Here is an 18885-nt window from a genome sequence, read left to right as displayed (position 1 = left end):
AATATGCAGCACAGACTCGTTATTAGTCACGTAAAACTGACGACCAGGTACCTTCCCCATCGCTGGGTTTCATTGTCTCTCGTGGGAGTGGTCTCTGCTCCCGACCCTCACCACGGCAGCCTAGCCAACAGCGCTTCCAACATTCAAGTTAGCTCTGTTTCCTTCACGAAGCACCCCTTCTCCCCTGTAATCCTCTTTATCAACTTAATTTGTTTGCATGTATATTTTGATCTCTTCCTACTGAAATGTAAGCTGCTGGGGTGGGGAGGGTACAGGGAGGGGAGAACCTTTGCCATTTCACCAGCCAGTCCCCAGTTCTCATAACACTGCCTGGGACCTAGGAGGTGCTTGATATACACGTATAAGCGGCAGACGAATCAAGGTCATTAAATAATGCATTTGGTCAAAGAAGCTTTGTAAAGATGGATCATGGCCATAAATAGCTGTTTCTTTAACCGTGGAAGGGTGTGAGAGAGTCCAGAGAAAGAGCTTCCTAAGAGAACTAAGGGCATTAACTAGCACCTTCTAAGAACCCACTGTGTTGCCCAAACCTGGCAGAATAAGATCGTGGGCAGAAACCACCAAAACTGAATTCCAAGCTTGCTCTATGCCTGGAATTGTGTGATAATTTCTAAGCACATTAGTGACACTGATTATCATGATTTTAATAAAAAGGCAAAAATCCAAGCACAATAGGGAAACTCAGGGGCAGGGGGACACGCCCACCTACTTATTTATTCACTCATTCATCCTTTTGTACAATTTCTTATTCACAAGTTCATTGACTTTTCCTTCCTTTTATCCAAGAAACTCCTACAATGCCTACAACTCAGTAAAAGATTCACACGTTCCATAAATATTCCCTTTCCCCACAGACACCCACCCAAACCAATATATCACTCCTGGAGCTTTTAGTGGTCCGAAACATGAAGTAAGCACCTTTGCCCAACATAAACTTGGCAACAAAGAGGGAGCACTTTTTGTGGCAACTTCTTCCCAGTTCACTTTCTTCCAGCTCTTCAGTTATTTATTTTTTTAAATCAATTCACTCACATTAAGTGAGTGTACATCTTCTTTAAGCACATTTCAAGATGTTTTATTTGATCTGTGTGTTTGTCCAACTGATAAGACCTTTATCTGGGATCAGCCCACGTCCTCAGACTGGCCAGTGAGTGCACTGAATCCTTCTAGCTGCAGTGATTGGCAGAGATGTGGAGTTATGCCTTAAACCGGGTCCTCAGAGCGGATAAGCATTAGCCCAGGACTTCTGAGGTTTGCTCTGTTTGTGTTGAGGGTGACACATCAGTACGTGCGGTGAATTGTGGTCGGTGTCCTCAGATAGAAACGTCCAGGTCCGAACCCCTGGTACTTGGGAATGTGTCCTTATTTGGGATGGGGGGAGGTCTTTGCAGACGTAGCTAAGGCTCTTGAGATAAAATCATCCTGGATTTTAGATGGGCCCTACATCTGAAGACTAGTGATCTGGTAAGAAAAAGGAGATGGAGAAAGAGACCAGAGAGAAAGTCATGTGACATCAGAAGAAGAGACTGGAGTGATGCAGCCACAAGCCTAGGGTGGCCAGCCATCACTAAAAGTTAAGACAGATGCATGGAAGGAACTCTTTGTCAGAGTCCCCAGAAGGATCTCACCCTACAAACACCTTGATTTCTGGCTTCTATACTTTTCTTGCTGCAAGCCCCCAGTTTGTGGGAGCTTGTTACAGCAGCTCCGGGAAACTCATACAGTGGGTGTAAGTTTGGAGTTTCCGTGATAGATATGGGTGACCCTGAGAATAAAGCCAACAAAGCTGAAAGCAGTTCTGAGACGTGTAGAAACAGCTTCACGGGGACATCCAAGGTCTAGGCACAGCTGAAAAGCCAGTCCCACCCTTAAACTCTTCGGTTTCATGAGTACAAATAAATTCTTCATATCTTCCCTGCCTTCGTTCGAGCCAAGTTGAGTTAGAATTCTGCCTATTGCAACCTACAGAGTCCTAAGGAAGCAGAAAGCCATGCATCGAATGAGAAAAGAGGTCACTGGGGAACCGACTGAACAGTAATTGCTGGAGTTTCACAAACTGGTCTGCAGAAAGAGGGTCCCACACCAAACCCTCCCTGCTTTTACGTGAAGCTTAGCATCGACAGCTATTTAAAGAGTCAAATCGGACTGGACATTTTTCCGTTATACCGAGATATGCCAGCCAGAGTGATGGGGCCGCCAACTCATTATCACAGGATCTGGAATTTAAATTAGAGTTGTGTTGCAACAATGGTATCAGACAGGCTGCCTCTCTGCTTAAGGGGAGACATCAGAAGATATTTTTCCTTCCCGGCCAAACATGCATGGGTCTCTAGCTAAGCGCCATGCGTATTAAGTGTCTGGAAGTTATTTTAATTGGTGTGCCACCCTGACCCTCTGGGAGCTGTTTACTGCCACTGTCCCCTGTTCTCCCCAGTTCCCCGGGAAATGATTAGGCTCCAGGCCAGCCGCCTTTTCAGCCCGGGGCTCTGGACTATAAATAACCCTGTTGCATTCTCGGTGTTGCGTCCTCACCCTATAACTCTGCTTTTGTGGATGGCTGTGCTCATGCCTCATCTAATGGGTGGACAACAGCAGAAGTGAACACAGGGTTCCGGGCGGTGAACTGAGGACCAAGATGCAGCCGCACGTGGCACACGAAGCATCTCCAAGGACACAGCATTGGTGGCGTCTGCTGAATGTTTACCTTGAGCAGTCAGCTTTGTAACAAGGTGGTGCTGGCTTTTTTTTTTTTTTTTAATCCCTTTCTGGTGCCAACAGACCACATTCAAGCGTGGGGGTGAAGACAAAGATTCTGGAAGCATGTGCACATGAATTTGAACCCCAATTCTGCCCTACCCTAGCCACGCATTCTGGGGCAAGTTATTTAACCTTCCTGCATTCTGATTCCCTCCTCTGCAAAATGAATATCTTAACAGTACTTCCTCCAGAGGGTTGCATGAGTATTAAATGAAACAGTCCACATTAAATGCTTAGCGGTAACATAATAAACACTAGTTACTATGCTTGTGTGTTATGATTATTATGAACGTGGGACTCCGGACACATTACTCTAACCTTCCAGTGTTTCAGCATCTTCTTCCATAAATAATAAGAGTCTCTAACTCATACGGCTATGTGCATACTGAATGAGCTTACACACGTTAAGTATTTGGAACAGCGTTCCAACTAAACGTTCAGCTATCATTTTATTTTTCCAAGGGATACACATAATCGCATTCAGTAATCATTAAGTATCACGATGGATAGGTCACGATGCAGGATGCCTGGAGATAAGATGGAGAGTCAGACGTAAACCGTCCCTCTCCTTATGTCCACAAAAACACAGAAATATAACAATGGGAACATAAACGTTCAAGATACAGTGGAAGAAAAGGAGTGAGTGGAAATCCCACCTCGGGTCGTAAAAAGCATCACAAAAGTTGCTGCCTTTGAACTGAGTATTACATGACAATGAGGAAGCGTTTTTTCCAGGTGGATAGAAAAAACAAGGCAGGCAATCTTCTAGATGAACATACAAGACACCAGCCTGCACTAAAGCACAGACTGGGGCGCAAACAGAGAACAGTTCTGGAAGGTTGTGTAGAAGCATGCTTGGAAAGCCACCTCAATGCTTGAAAAGCTTTGTTTTTGCTGTTACAGCTGCCCTGCCACTCTCCAGTTCTCCCTGTGACTTTCTGTCCTTATCCAAATCCAGGTCACCTCCTCAGGAGACATTCCCGGATCTTCCTAAATAAAAGAGGACTCCATCACCCACCGTCCACTGCCAGGGCTTATTTCCCCCAGCCGAGATTATATAACATATCGGTGCTGTGTCTGTTTACACATTGTCTGCCTTCCCTCCATCAGACTGCAGGCTCCCTGAGAGTCAAACCTCGTCTGTGATGTGCACTCGCTGTCTGCCCCCTGCACGCACGTGGGGTGTGGAACGAATGCTTTTGAATGAATGAGAGCAAGAATGTTGTGACTCCTAGCTGGAGGTTCACGCCCTCAGTCTACACCATCTAGGTAAAGGTGACTTTTTGAGGCTTTCCAAAAGGGAGGAAGGCCAGGATCCAATTCCTTCACATCTGGGACATTAATGGTTTCATGTGATCAGTTCCAAACTTGACTTTTCCCAGTGGCAGTTTATACAGAACCCTCTAGAGAGATGAGATCAAGATGGAGTTGTCCTTGTCAAAGGGTTGTGAGGACCCATCCCCCCATGGAGGACTCAAAACACCCCTGGTTCTTAAGTACCCTGTTTGAAGACCACTCGTGTACAAACTTTTCCTGTTAAGGAGATGCAGATATCTTCAAAATCAGGCCACACAGTCTCTGTTGCAAAACTCAACCCTGCAGTGAAGGGCAAAAGCAGCCACAGACAATATATTAATGAGTGGCCATGCCTGTGTTCCAATAAAACTTTGTTTGTATAAACAGACACAGGCCAGGTGTGGCCCGTGGGCAGTAGATTGCCACCCCCTGGTATTAGATCATCCTAGAATTAATCAGAATAATGGCCTTAGCTGTAATGCTTCCTCACTTTTCTTGGAAAAATCCTGCCTCTTGCAATGGAGAAAGAAAACTTACTGTAGTAATGCTTAGCAAAACCACTCCGAAGTAACAAGAGTTCCTAAAGTCTGTGGCTAGTTAGCTGTGGTTATTATATGAAAGGTAACTTGAGATGCCTTCATTTGAATCAAATGTTAGAGGGAAAAAAGAATCAAATGTCAGGTCACACAGAAGATTTCGTAAAAAATCCAGTTATGGTAGATTCTGTGTATTCTTCCCCAAAATTCCTGTTCCCCTCTTTTTCCCAAATGCACAGCAAGACTACATTTCCCAGCATCCTTTGCAGAGGGTTTTGCATGTGACTGGTTCTCAACAATGAAATGTGAGTGAAAAGTCTGTTGCTTCTAGGCTGTGGCTATAATGTGATCTCCATGCTTTTTTAATCCCTTCCACCTATTGAGTGCAGATGCTGCTTCTGCTGCTGCTAATAATGATGATGAGGATGGTGATAATGACAGTGATGTTGGTGATGATGGTGACAATGATGGTGATGTTGGTGATGATAGTGATAATGATGAAGATAATGATGATGGTGATGTGATGTTGGTGATGATGGTGATAATAATGGTGATGATGGTGATAATGATGAAGATGATGATGGTGATAATGAAGGTGATGTTGGTGATGATGGTAATAATGATGGTGATGATAATAATGATGATGGTGACCCTAGGGGAAGGCAGATCCACAAGATGGGTAGAACCTGGACCCCTGAATCACTGCAGGGAAGGAAGCCAGCTCCCTGATCCAGCACACCAAACTTGGACTGAAAAAAAAAAAAACACTTCTATTGCAACTGAGTCATTTATCATTTCTGGGGCAGGGGACTCTACAGATGATAGAATATGGTTAACTAATAAACTAGTTAAAAAATAAACTAATAAACTTTTTAAAAGAATGCAGAATATGGGCAAAGATATGCTTTTATTATTGACTAAGCAGGTGCCCAAAGAGAAAAATAAAAGTATATGTAAAATGATACAAACTTTGCTTCTGCAAAAAAGCCTGACAATTTCCACACAAAAGACTTTCTAGTTTGGGAACCAACCTCTGCCCTGACCTGCTGCATAGCCTTCCATATGGACAGCAGCCCGACATTCCTGACGGTGAAACTGGGCAGTGTCCTTGCCTCTATAAAGATTCAAAATTAGGACTCAGCAAGGCAAGCTACAACGTCAGGGGACAGGTACCACTGGCTCACAAAGAGTTCCTGGAACTAAGGGAGGTTATGGGGGCCAGGTGGGGAGTCGCATCACCGAGGATTAGTGAGCAAGGGAATGCAGTTCCTCATGCCAAGCAGACTGTGCCTGTGAGAAGGGAAATGTGGCTGAGCCCCGTCTATGTGCTGTTAAATGGCAGTGCTGATTTGACAGACAAAAGCTATAAACAGAGACTTTGCAAAAAGGCGAAATGGGCATTTGCATTGATATCCTCCTGGATCAGGAAACAGTGATGGAAAGCACATAGTCATTTCATGGAAGAGGAGTTCTTTATTCTGAGGGAATGGTGGCCAGTCCCAGGGCTGCACTTCGCAGGAAGGACGACCTCAGTTAAGGAGATTTCTGAATTATTAGCAGGGACGAGTGACATTCCAGTTTAAACCTACTGGGGAACTCCCTGAATAAAAAAAAACAGTTGTTAATCTTTGAATGGAGTAGAAAATGCTATTTGTAGAAGGAAAAAGAGTTGCTAACAAAATATCTGTTTTGTCAACATGAACTGCATTTCACGTAACGAGTTTACATTAAGCAAAGGTACAGCTATCTTCAGGGTACCATCCAAATGGCCCTTGGTCTGCAGCAGGGGGCTCACAGACCCTGTTGTGCATCCCCATGGTTACTTCTTTGCCATCCCTAAGTAGCTGGACTGAGCAGCTGGGATCCAAGCATCTATATCTTTTAAATATCTGTTAATAGCAAAAAGATCTGTTGAAGTCCTAATCCTCAGGACCTCAGAATGTGAAGCTATTAGATATAGGGTCAGTGCAGATGCAATCAGGGAAGAAGCGGGTCATACTCCAGTAGGGTGAGTCCCTAATCCAACATGGCTGGTCACCTCGTGGAGACAGGGGCACAGGAGAACGCCACATGAAGACAGACACGGTGATTGAAAGGATACATCTAAGCCAAGGAACTTCAGGAACTGGCAGGAAACCACCAGAAGCTAGGAGAGAGGACAGATTCTTCTTTAGAGCCTCCAAAAGGAACCAAACCCTGCCAACACCTTGACTTTGGAACACGTTTCCACTGCTCAGCAGCCCCAGGATGCTCATACAATGTCCCACAAGTCATCGGTTTATCCTGTCCTGGTTAAAGCGGACCAGATCCAAACAATCAGGTCTGCTTTTATTCTTTAAAAGCACCATCTACTTCCTGGGTAGATGCCCACATGCTTCACAAAAAACAACAACAACAACAACAACAACAACAACAACAACAAAAAAACCCAGTGATGTTAATTCTTGACACTCAGCGTGACACTTAAAGATCTCAGAAGGCAGGAAGCAGACCCAACACAGTGCTCAGAGAGAAGGTGTTCTTCTCAGCTTTGGTTTATTTCTACCCATGTAAAATACTCTTACCTATAGCAGGTGATTTGAAATGCATCAAAAGTGATCAGTATTTTGTTATTTATTTATTTATATTATTTTTTTTATTTTTGGGGGGGAGGTAAATTGGTTTATTTATTTATGTATTCATTTATTTAAATTGAAGAACTGGGGATTGAACCCCGGCCCCAGCGCATGCTAAGCACAGCACTCCAGCACAGAGCTATATCCCCCGGCTCTTATTTTGCTATCTAGAAGGAATGGTTTCTGAATGATACACTCTATGGAAAATATTAAATTACATAGGACACTCAGTGTTTCTGATGAATCCCCCAAATATTACATGTTCCTTATCAAATCCACAAACAATACAGACATTTACAAGGTAGGATGTGAAAGACACTTCTAAACCCACTTCCCCAAGAAAAACTCTGGTTAGTGGTTGATGTACATTTTTGAAGTATCTGGGCCTACTTACCGTCACATGGTGCAATTAGATTTCTGTCTCATTACACTTAAAAATAATCCAGTATTCTGCAGTATTGGATAAACATGTCACATTTTATCTAGCAACCGCTAGGACTGTGTTACAGAGTTGCCAGTGCAGAATTAACAGTCCTTACATGGAAATCATATAATTGTTTGTTTTTTTAGGGGGCGGTGGTTTAACCTACTACCACCCCACTTCCTAAAGAAGGTTCTCAGCTCATTTTTTTTTAAACTTTTTTTTTAAATTGAGTTATAGTCATTTTACAATATTGGGTCAAATTCCAGTGTAGAGCACAATTTTGCAGTTATACATGAACCTACATATATTTACTATCACATTTTTTTTCACTGTGAGCTACCACAAGATCTTGAATATACTTCCCTGTGCTGTACAGTATAATCTTGTTTATCTGTTCTACATACGCCTGTCAGTATCTACAAATTTTGAACTCCCAGTCTGTCCCTTCCCACCGCCCCCACCCCCGCCTTGGCAACCACATCTTTTGTGCCATGCATTATTCCCTGGACTTTTCTGTGTGCTCTGAACTGGTCCCCACCGTGGGCTTTCCAAGGAAACTGCTCACCACCTTTCCGAAGTTGATCCTGGTAGCAAATTACTTTCCAAACTGAAAATCCTTTCACAAAGATGACAACCAAACATATGACACAGAGGAGAAACACTCGGCGGGGGAGCTTCTGGGAAGCGGATGCTGGCGGCTGCCTTGTGGGGGACCCACGCAGCAAGCGTCATGCCTATAGGTCAAGGCACAGGCACCGTGAGTGTCAACCATTCATCAGGCCTGACAGTTCCTGCATTGTGGGATTTATCATGTGAATTTCAAAACACACAGGGATGCTGAGACCAGCACCTGCCTCCAATCTCTTTGATCAGGAACCGCATGGGGGCTTGGTCTGTCAAGCTGAGTTTTTGGTAATCTGAACCTTCGGTTTTAGGGAAACCTTCCTCCGGTACAAACTCATATTTTAACCATCCAGGAAATTAACTGCGCCAGCCCCATGGACATTCCAACGGTCTTGTAAAAGTAGTTTCTGCTGTATGACAGTGTAGGACTGAAGCTTAGTTAAGCCAGTGGGTTTCATTAGAGATTAATACACACACATACAACACACACATCTGTGTGTATTTATTTAATACTTTTGAAAGCAGAAGCAGTATCTGTTCTGTTCAAAAACATGCGCCTGGAGAAAAATCCACTGTCTGGCATACAACTGCTACACAGTAAATACTTGTTCCGTGGACAAGTGCAATGTTCCCGCCTTTGATGAAGATAATAAAGAAAGGCACGGAAAGGGGGGAGGGAGTCATTTGAAAATCTGGGCCTGTCCCAGGAGAAAAGGCTGATTTCTAGGGACAGAAGACCATGAGCATGAACCGTGTTTTAGTGCAGAAAGTAAGAAAATTCTCAAAACACAAAGGGATGGGGGCAGGTCAAAGGGATACAGGAAGCCACATGAAAGGGCTCCCAGTGGCCAAAGCTGGACCATCTGAACAACAAATACTCTGAGATTATAACCCCAAATATAAAATAAGCAGATATGCATCCACACAGATATACATAAATAATTGAACTTTAAAAAAGGGAGAGAAGAGAGGAAGGCTCTGAGTGACTCTGGGCTGTTTTCTGGAACAGTGGAGCATGATTATGAAAACCCAGGCTCACTGAGGCACCTTGGGTCCTGAAGGGGGGTGCTGATGTGTGAGTACCAGCCTCAAGAGTGGGCAAAGAGCTCGGACACACACCTGCAAGAAGTCAAAGATGGGCATCATTTTCAGGTAGATAAAAGCTAACACAGCCCCTTATGACTCCCTCATTTTTTTTCTTTGCTTCTAAGGAATTACTAGTAAAATCTTATTTCTATCATACGTATACTTTGTTATAATTTGGCATTAAGTATGTCTGTGCTCTAGCTAAAGAGTAAGTAGATTCTGTACAAATGAAGACCATATATTATGGTCTACCATGTATTATGATATATTATGAATGAAATGGGTATATTTAACAACCTATTTCTAAAAGAATCTCTTGGCAGTAATTTACGAGCAGTGTGTATGCCCAGAATAATTTTTTTTCCTATTCCTCAAAGCAGGCGACTTGAGAAACCATAGACATTTATGATAGTATTATTGTGATTGGGAGGAAATGGTGAGTGAGGTGACCTCTGGGTGCTCTGATTTATTAGCATGTCTTCCCATACATGAGACCTGTCCAAATGAATCTATAAAAAGTATAATGTCAATGTTTCACTGGTCCAGATGAGCTTCTTCCATAATAATGCAATGCTTTCTTCTTTATTAGGTATGACTTTTGTGTCATCACTGTAAAACCCAACTGGTTAAAATTGATCTTTAAGTGAAATTATTTCTCATTGGCCTCTCAGAAAATGTGAGGTCTTGATGAATAAAATCGTAGTAACATTTAAAAAATGAATAGTGGAAAGTAAAACCCTGATATGCCCTCATCAGAACTATAATTTGTCTTCTGAAGCCCAAAGAGCTCCAGGCTTTGAGAACCAACATGGCGCCCATGAAGTTCACACCAAATCCCATCTGTCTCCATTCTTCTTTGGCTCCTATCTGGCAATTTTCCCACCAGTCACCATTGCTGGTGTTACAAAAGGGATGGCCTACATAGGGAAGGGCCACTGTACGAGACTGGGTGAGTCTCTGCACTGGGTACATTCATGGCAGAGTATGTGTATCCAGATCATCCAGCTAAAGTAATAAGCAAAGTTGTTTTTAAAAGAAGATGTCTTTTTTTTTTTTAAAATCATCTTCACCATCAGCATCTCCATCTTCAGGACCTGCTACGCTAGGTACTGGCTATGATGCTAAGAACTTCACCTACATCTTCTCATTCAATCCCAAAACCACTCTCTGAGGTGGCTGGGGGAGGTAGGATAATGCCCGCACCCCAAGATGTCCACGTCATAATCCCCAGAACCCGTGAGGATGTTATGCTACGTGGCAAAGGGGGAATTAAAGTTGCAGAAGGAATTAGAGTTACTAGCTTGAAATTGGGGGGTTGTCCTGAGATATCAGGACGGCCCAGATGTACTCCCAGGAGGCCCTGAATGGGGAAGAGGGAAGCAGAACAGTGTTACAGGGAGGCGATGTGAGAAAAACTTCTGTGGTCATTGCTGGCTGTGAAGAGGAATGGGGGCCACAAGCCAAGGAATGCAGGCAGCCTCCAGAAGTTGGAAAAGACAAGAAAATGGATTCTCCCCAAGAGCTTTCGGAAAGAAAAGCAGTCCTGATGTTAGCCCAGAGAGATGAATTTTAGACTCCTGCTCTTCAGAATTATAAGATGATGAATTTTTGTCAAGTTGTATCACTATATTGGGGGTCATTTGTTACAGCAGCAATTGCAAACTAGTACAGGGGAGGATTATGGTGCCTATTTTGCAGATGAGAAAACTAATATGTCCCCCAAACAAACAAACAAAGCAGTAGCAACAGCACTCGCATTTAAACCAAAGTTTCTTCTGGCTCCAAAACATACATTTTTAAAGACACTACCTTGCATTACTTTGAAATAGCTCCCTTAATTTCGATACGCAGTATTGGTTCTAACACAAATCAGTTAAGAAAGTGAGCAGCAATTGATGAAATAATATCTCTTGAGCATCTATTGTTTCAGGCCATTTCTATACCTTGTCTTATTAAATTTCTCTCAAAATCCTGTACAGAGAATATTATTGTTCAACTGAGAAGACAATACACCTTAGGAAAGACGCAGCCCTCGCCCAGGCTTGCACGGTAAGGGGCAGAGCTGGGGGTTTTCGGTCCAGCTTGTTTCAACTGTGCGTTGGTTCTTTTTCAGCACGTTACCAATTCCAGAAGCAAGGATGCTTGTGGATGCAGATAACTGAGAAAGCTAAATGAGGACACAGGACCTCTTAAGTATGTTCCCCTCATCCTATGAGAAACAGTATTATTTTTGGTCTTTGCTGTTTCCAGTGCATTTTGGAACCATATACTGCATGCAAACCCCACAAAATTCTGAAATAAACATCTGTGACTTACGTGTGCACACACATGTACATAGGCAGACAGAACACGAAGAGACAGAAAGACAGAGAAGGAGAGGGAAGGAGGGAGGGGTTTGGAGGGAAGGATGGAGACAGAGAGAGAGAAAGAGGAAGGAGGAGGGGAGGGGGGAGGATGGAGAGAGAGAGAGAGACCTAAATGTTTACAATGATTGGGAAATGCTTATCTGATTATAAAAATATTTTTATTAAATGAATTACTACATACTAATGCTTACTTTTTCCAGGATCTGGATATCAAAGCTAAGACTTCCATTTTAACTGTAACAAACACAATTGGTTATTAATTTTTGTTGTAATTAAATAGAATTGCTTCTGGAAGATTCAAAGTCGGTTCCAACATCCTTTGGATAGTTGCCCAAGGCTTCCTGAGTCAGATGGGTGCTGGACAGGCCACCTACACATTCTCTGGGAGCCTGTTAAAAATCCAGAGTCCTGAGGTCCACCCTTAGGGATTATGATCCAGTAAGTCTGGAATGCAGTCGCCTGAGATAGACTTAAAAATGGACAGCCTAGCTTTGTGATGTGGTACCCTAGCATTGGTGAGAGAACAGTTTGCCTGGATGTGTGAATTCTGGGAGGAGAGGGCTTTCTCATGCACTGGTGTGCAAGGAATATATTAGAAGCCACACTTCACAGGATCCACATCTCAGGCTCTGGTTACCTCTCTGAGTCTCTGCCTATCTTTCTCCCCAACACTTGTATGTCTGTGTTACTAGAAATATACTTAGCGTTTTAAGATGCACAAGCAAGAACAAGAGATTCACTCCGATCACAAATCCATCGGACGACTGCATTTGGGCAAGATGCTGTCACTTCTGGTTTCCCTCTTCGGGGCTTACTGATGATCGTAAATTCAAAGCAGCTAGGAGGCTGAGAGCGCCACAGGGCAAGACCCAGTCCACGGTCTGTGCTGGATGATAACCATCAGTAAATAAAGCAGAAACCCAAACTGTATGCACAGCAATGGAAGCAATGGCAGAGGGCTAACTGGCAGAGGTCACGTTAGTTATGTTAGGAAAGTAAAATTGTGGGTGCTATTTTTCTCTATTTTTTTTTTGTTTGTTTTCCTAATTGTATGGGTTGACAGTATGATGAAACTATACATGCATTTTTTTCAAAAAGTCACCTGCTCATTTCTTTGGCAGTGACATCCTTCTTAAGCACAGATTAAACGGCAAGAAAGAATCACGGAATCTTGGAATCACATAGCCTCAGCAAACCTTAGAGATCTTAGAATTTTTTATGTGTGTGTATATAATAAAATATTTAAGGTGTTTTAAGCAACTCCAGAGTTCATTATCATTTCCCTTCTACTTCCTAATTGGTTTGTACCACGAAAAATTAAAGGTCCTTTCTTACATGACCGTAACGCTCTCATCACAAGTGACAAAACCAATGATAAGACTCATAGGGTTTTTAGAAATAAAAGCCATTTTAAAGATCATCTTGTCCTTTGGTAGTTTCCTGTCCATACTTTTTATTTTTTTTTTTTTCATAAGGCTTTCTGCTGAATCTGGAGTGCTCTCTCTAGAACAAGAAGGGAAGTTCAGCTAAATCTCATGATTCGGTGGTTAGACCTCCAGGGAGCAGGGGAGAGGGTCAGTGTGGGCTGAAACCCAACTGTTGACCCCCAGGATGCCGTGATGTTCTTGCAGAAAGGCTACATGCAGGGGCAGGAAGTGTGTGTGATGCTGGGAGGCCAGGCCAGGCCTCCTGGGGGAGCCTTCTCTTGTTTCGGTTCCACTGGCTTCTCTCCACGGTGGTCAGGGACTCGCTGATGCATGGACAGCTCGTATGTTCATCTGTGAACCACATCCACACTCACAACGAGCTGGAAATGCATTTCTCCTTGCTTCCACTCGCTGCTTTATCCCCTCTGCGGGTTTCTGTTGCTAACATTTCACGCTTAGAACATTGTCAAATTTTAGAACAAAAAGACAACAGCAGTCCACCCTCATAATATGCAAATAAAATCACTGAGGCTCCGAGTGGTTAGGACTCGTGCCCAAATTCCTGTGACTAATGAGCAGTAAAACCAGAGCCAGATACTGGAAATTCTGACTCAGGCCAGGGCCCTTCTTTCTCATCATCAACACACAGGGGAGAAAAAAGAAGCCTCACCATCACATTCAGTTCATGAAGCATTTGCTTAGCCTCATACTTTAGCCTCCATCCTAGTGGCAAAAGATAAAATAAAGAGCTGCAAATGGGAAATAACCATTGCTACTGCAGTCCGAGTTGAATGATTGTTTCTGTGGGAGAAGATCTAAGGAGTGGCCATGAGGAGATCTGAATCACAGAATTCCTTCGGGATAAAAATCACACACCCTAATGCCCCGGGCCAAGCTAATGGCAGAACACGGCGGTTTAAAGGGGCAAGTGGCTGCCTGGGAATGTAGCCCCAAGTTGTCAGAACTTCTGATTTTTTTCAAGAGAGCCTGGAGATTGGATTCTTATATGAAACACCTCCGTTTTTAATTTAAATTTTTAAAGGAATCGATTTTAAAAACTCCAGTCTGAAAGCCCCTGCCTCCTGTGCACGCGCACACGCACACACACACACACACACACACAAAACCTGTGCAATGACTGTATTGATTTAAGATCCTTGCTCTGACAGTGAGACTTTTCTCAACATTCATGCACGCTGGAATCATCTGGAGAGCTTTTAAAAGATGCCAGGGTTTCATTCAGCCCGACTCCAGACCAGATGATTCAGAGTCTCTCGGGGTGGATTCTGGACATTAGGACCGGTTACAGCCCCCTGGGTGATTGTAATGATTGTAATCTGCAAGCAGGGTTAAGAACCACTGGCCTCAAGGCAAAGTCGAGGGCCAGGATGTCATTCTACCCACCTCTTTCCCGTCAGTAAGGACATCTGGACTGTGATTGCTGGACATCGAGATGGCCCTAATTTTAGGGCTAACATCTGTGTAATGGGCTGCATTTTTTTGTCTCTTGTCCATTTCTGGGCATTTTATAGACAGGCAGATGTGCCTTTAACTTCATTTGCCATGTGTCCCTTCCAGAAAGTTCTGATCCCAAACTTTGTGACTTATGACATCTCTGGGCTCTTCAGTGGAGTTTAAAAAGCTTCTTAACTTTGATCTCCTTTTCATCTCATAGCCTTGGGATTTCTCTCGCCAAATATGATGCTTTGCCCAGCTGCCTTTGGTCATGTGAATTCGCAGTCTTGTCCTTGAAACACTGGGAGCCCTTGTTGGTTCTTGTGAGCCTTTAAAAGCTCCTGTCCTGGAACAACCTGCTTCTGCCTCCACTCCTTGCTTTGTACACACACTCCCCTCCCCTTTCCATGCCAGCCTTCTGGAGACACCGAGATACCATCATTCTCTAGTCTCCATCCTAGAGTAAGGATGTGGCAGGTAGACTTTCTACAAGAACATCACAGCATCCTGGGGGTCACCAGTTGGGTTTCAGCACACACTGACCCTCTACCCCTGCTCCCCGGAGGTCTAACCACTGAATCATGAGATTTAGCTGAACTTCCCTTCTTGTTCTAGAGAGAGCACCCCAGATTCAGGCAAACACACAGTTTCCTGCTGCTCTTCTAAACCACTTTGGACTAAAAACACAGGCAAGAAAAAGAAACAAACAGACACACTGGACTTGATCAAAATTGACAAATTTCCTGACTCAAAGGACATGAAGGACAGAGCAAAGAGGCAATCCACAGAACGGGAGAAAATATTCACAAATCACTTATCTGATTCGAGATTGATATGCAGAATATATAGGGAGCCCCTAGAACTCAATCACCACCACCAAACCCAATTAAAACATAGGCAAAGGACTTGAGTAGCTATTTCTCCCAAGAATAGATACAAATGGCCAACAAAGAACTTAGGAACTAAATCGTGGAGGGGAATGAAATCTATTCCTCTCCTTGTGCCAAGCCCAGCTGCTCCCAGCGTCACTCCGTGATCCCTGTCCCTCGTCTTCCGAGAGAATAGCCATTTATCTGAACACTCTAAGTTGATTTGACACTCACCCGCTGGCAAGGTCACTGTTTTGCAAGGCAGGATCCTGGGTTCCACCCTCTCCAACATGCTCTTTTTGAGTTAAACCCAACCATATCTTTTCTACTTTCTTTCTCTGGTCCTCAACGAACACGTCAGGGAGAGTTAGTTAAGATGGCGCCAACTCTGTAGACCTGATGCCATCCCTGCTCTGTGTAGACCTGCGACTGTGCCCGAGCAACCTGGTCCAAAGGCTCAGATGGGGGGACAGAAGGGAAGAATTTAAAACATCCCCTTGAAGCTCTGTACCAGAGCTGACTTCGGGTATGGAGTGCTTGCAAAGCTATTAATGGAATGTTCCTAAGAGTTCTATCCTAGTCCTGCTCTTTGCATCTGGAATTCTCTTAGGATCCCTACAGGAGGCAAGAGAACTGGCAAAGACTGATTCATGGCTCTCCTCTGCTCTGCCCAGACCAAGATACCAACAAAAGCACAAGACTCTCAACTTAATCTCCATTACATAAAAACCAATGGTACAGGAAACTCTCACAAAAGCCCATCAGGGAGGGCACCCCAGAAGAAACTTAAATGCTCAAGCCGTATCTTTCAAACGATATCCCAAGCTGGAATCACACTGGCCCAATCAGTCACTCAGTCAAAACGACTCTTCCATTTCATGATCTTTAAAAAAAAAAAAAAAAAGTCCTAAATTGGATCTCTAATTCCTTTCTTTTCTTCAATTTAAAGCACAAAGGCTTCAGAATTGGGCAAAAGGGGTTATTTAAATCCCTAAGCTGTTGCTACTCTATAATTTCTGGTCTGACACAAAAGTTTTAAAACATTTTTCCCCCTTTCATTCCTCTGTTTTCAATGCCCTTTCTCAAGGAGTAACTACAGCTCTGACTATAATCACATTTAAGAGGCTATATTTTCACACATTTTTCTGATTCAGAGCATTACCGGAGGGACTTTGTTTAGTCATATTAGAAGCTTTTTCATAGATCTAATTCCCCAGTTAATAGCCCCAGGTGTAATTCACAAGGGCAGCGTTTAAGTTCCCCCAAAGGGGTGTTTTTCCCCCCTTTCTTTCTTACACTGTCTGTGTCCTTGATCCACATAAAAGGATATAATCTTGCTCATTACTTATATTGTCTGTCTGCGAGGACGGATGTTTCATAACGGGGCTGTTTCTTAAATGGTAAATCTATAAACTTGTAATTCCATCAGGCCGAGATATTTAGGTGGATTCAGATTTGTCCTATTCCTTGTTTTGGCTCTGATTTCCCCAGAACTGATGACAGGTTTGTAAGTAATATTAACTGTCTTTTGTAGTAAATTACATCTTGTAATCACCACCGCGCTCATCCCTGGCCAGAGCAGTTATCAGCCGAAGCAAATAAAGGGTTTGACGACTCCGCTATCTGTTTCCTTTCAGAATGCCAGAAGTCCTCTATAAACACGAGTGTGCGAAATGAGAGGTCATCTTTTGAAAGCTATAATAAAACATGATTGTAACGGAACATGTGACGGGCTGCTTAGCAGAGCAGCATCCTGACAGGGGCTCAGCTGGAGCGAGATGCCGGGGGGAGGGGGGAGGGGATGGGAGGAAGGGGAACAAAAGCTCTGGGAATTCTGTCTGCTGGATTTCCTGTCCATCAGCACCTGATTAATTTTAAGGAAACCGTGTCTTGGAGAGGAATAAAAAAAAAAAAAAGAAAAATTAACCGGAGTCTGTGTCCCATCGAGTTGGGTCATGGGTCCTATGAGCGAGATGAGAAAAAAGAAACCAGAGAGCCAATGAAGGGCCCCCCAAGTTCCTTCCCTGACTGTTCCAATGCCCCAGCAGTGATACCCAGGTTCTCTCAGTGGTGACCTGGGCTTTGGAAGATGATGATATCATCACATTCCGCACATACTACTTTGTGCCTTGAGTTGTATCCAACACTGGGCTTGCATTCTCCTGCTCAATGTTATTGATGGACACGTAACGACACTGAGCATTTACTATATGCTTGGTACTGGTCTCGCTGCCTCATATGTGTTAATGCACTGAATGCGTGCAGCGACACCAGCTAGGGGCTCGTTACCTGCATTTGAAAAATGCAGGCATGAGAGCTGTATTAAGGTAAAACGCCCGCTCAGGATGGCCTCGCTAGGCGGGGAGCAACGGGATTTGAACCTGTACTCAACCGTCCCAGCTCTTAACCACCCTGCCACACTGACACTGAATGGTGTTAGGGACCTGTGAAGGGATGTTATGGGCTGAAGGTTTATGTCGCCTGCCCAAATGTATATGTTGAAATCTTAACCCACCATGTGATGGTCATCGGAGGTGGCCTTTGGGAGGTGGTTAGGTCATGAGGGTGGAGCCCTCACAAATGGGATTAGGGCCCTTATGAAAGAGACCCTAGAGAGCTCCCTTGCTGCTTCCACCCTGTGAGGACACAGTGAGAAGACGGCTGTCCATGAACCAGAAACGCCACCCCACCCCCACCCTGCCAGACACCAAATCTGCCTGTGCTTTGATCTTGGAATTCCAGCCTCCAGAACCATGAGGAATAAATTGCTGTTTATAAGCCACTTAATCTACAGTATTTTTGTCACAGCAGCCTGAGTGGACTCAGACAACAGGGTGCTATGATGAGCACTGTTTACAAAGGAAAAAGCTGAGTCTGTGCAGGAAGTAGGTGGCAGGAGTCCCCCTGCTGGCTGGACAATGGCAGTTCCTAACCACTGGGCCCTGCTGCTGCCTCCTCAGTGTCTGAGCCTCTCAGGTGTGCGGCTCGGTAGCTGTGCGCTTGTGAGCAAAGGTCCCTCGTTATCCCGAGGGACGCAGGGGATTCTGAGATGAATGGTGTGTGTCCCCGGGGTCCTTCAACTCACAAGCAAGGAAAAATCTAGGATTGGGAAACATTTGGGGAGGATCTTGCTTAGCTCAAACTCTGTCTCTAGAAGAAGATGCCCCTTCTACGCTCTAGGTGACAACTGCACGAACACCCACAACCATTAGAGGGCCCCTGGCTGGCTGCAGATTTAAAGTGGATTCAACAACAGCAGATCTGCTTCATGTAAACTGCCGGGGAGCAGCGAGGAGAGCACAGTCAACGCTATTCATGTTCTGGACGATGCCGTGGAACATGCTTCGATGTGAACATTGGGTTGAAAGAGTAAAATCATTCAATACAAGTCCACGGATAATGCCAAACA

The 18885-nt window shown here is 44.1% G+C and overlaps 1 protein-coding gene and 1 long non-coding RNA gene across 2 annotated transcripts in view; one reads left to right on the top strand and one right to left on the bottom strand.

Moving 5' to 3' along the window:
• The window catches only part of RBFOX1 (RNA binding fox-1 homolog 1), a 1962586-nt gene that overhangs the window by 882272 nt on the left and 1061429 nt on the right, over positions 1-18885 (bottom strand). The window lies entirely within an intron of this gene.
• Positions 1262-18144, top strand: LOC116657577. Its single transcript, XR_004312738.1, has 3 exons — positions 1262-1272; positions 1343-1352; positions 18033-18144. It is a non-coding gene; the product is annotated as an uncharacterized LOC116657577 (long non-coding RNA).

The sequence above is a fragment of the Camelus ferus genome, chromosome 18 (assembly GCF_009834535.1).
Source record: "Camelus ferus isolate YT-003-E chromosome 18, BCGSAC_Cfer_1.0, whole genome shotgun sequence".
Taxonomy (NCBI): Eukaryota; Metazoa; Chordata; class Mammalia; order Artiodactyla; family Camelidae; genus Camelus; species Camelus ferus.
The sequence above is the reverse complement of the archived record's forward strand: the minus strand, read 5'-3'. Positions and strand labels throughout refer to the sequence as shown.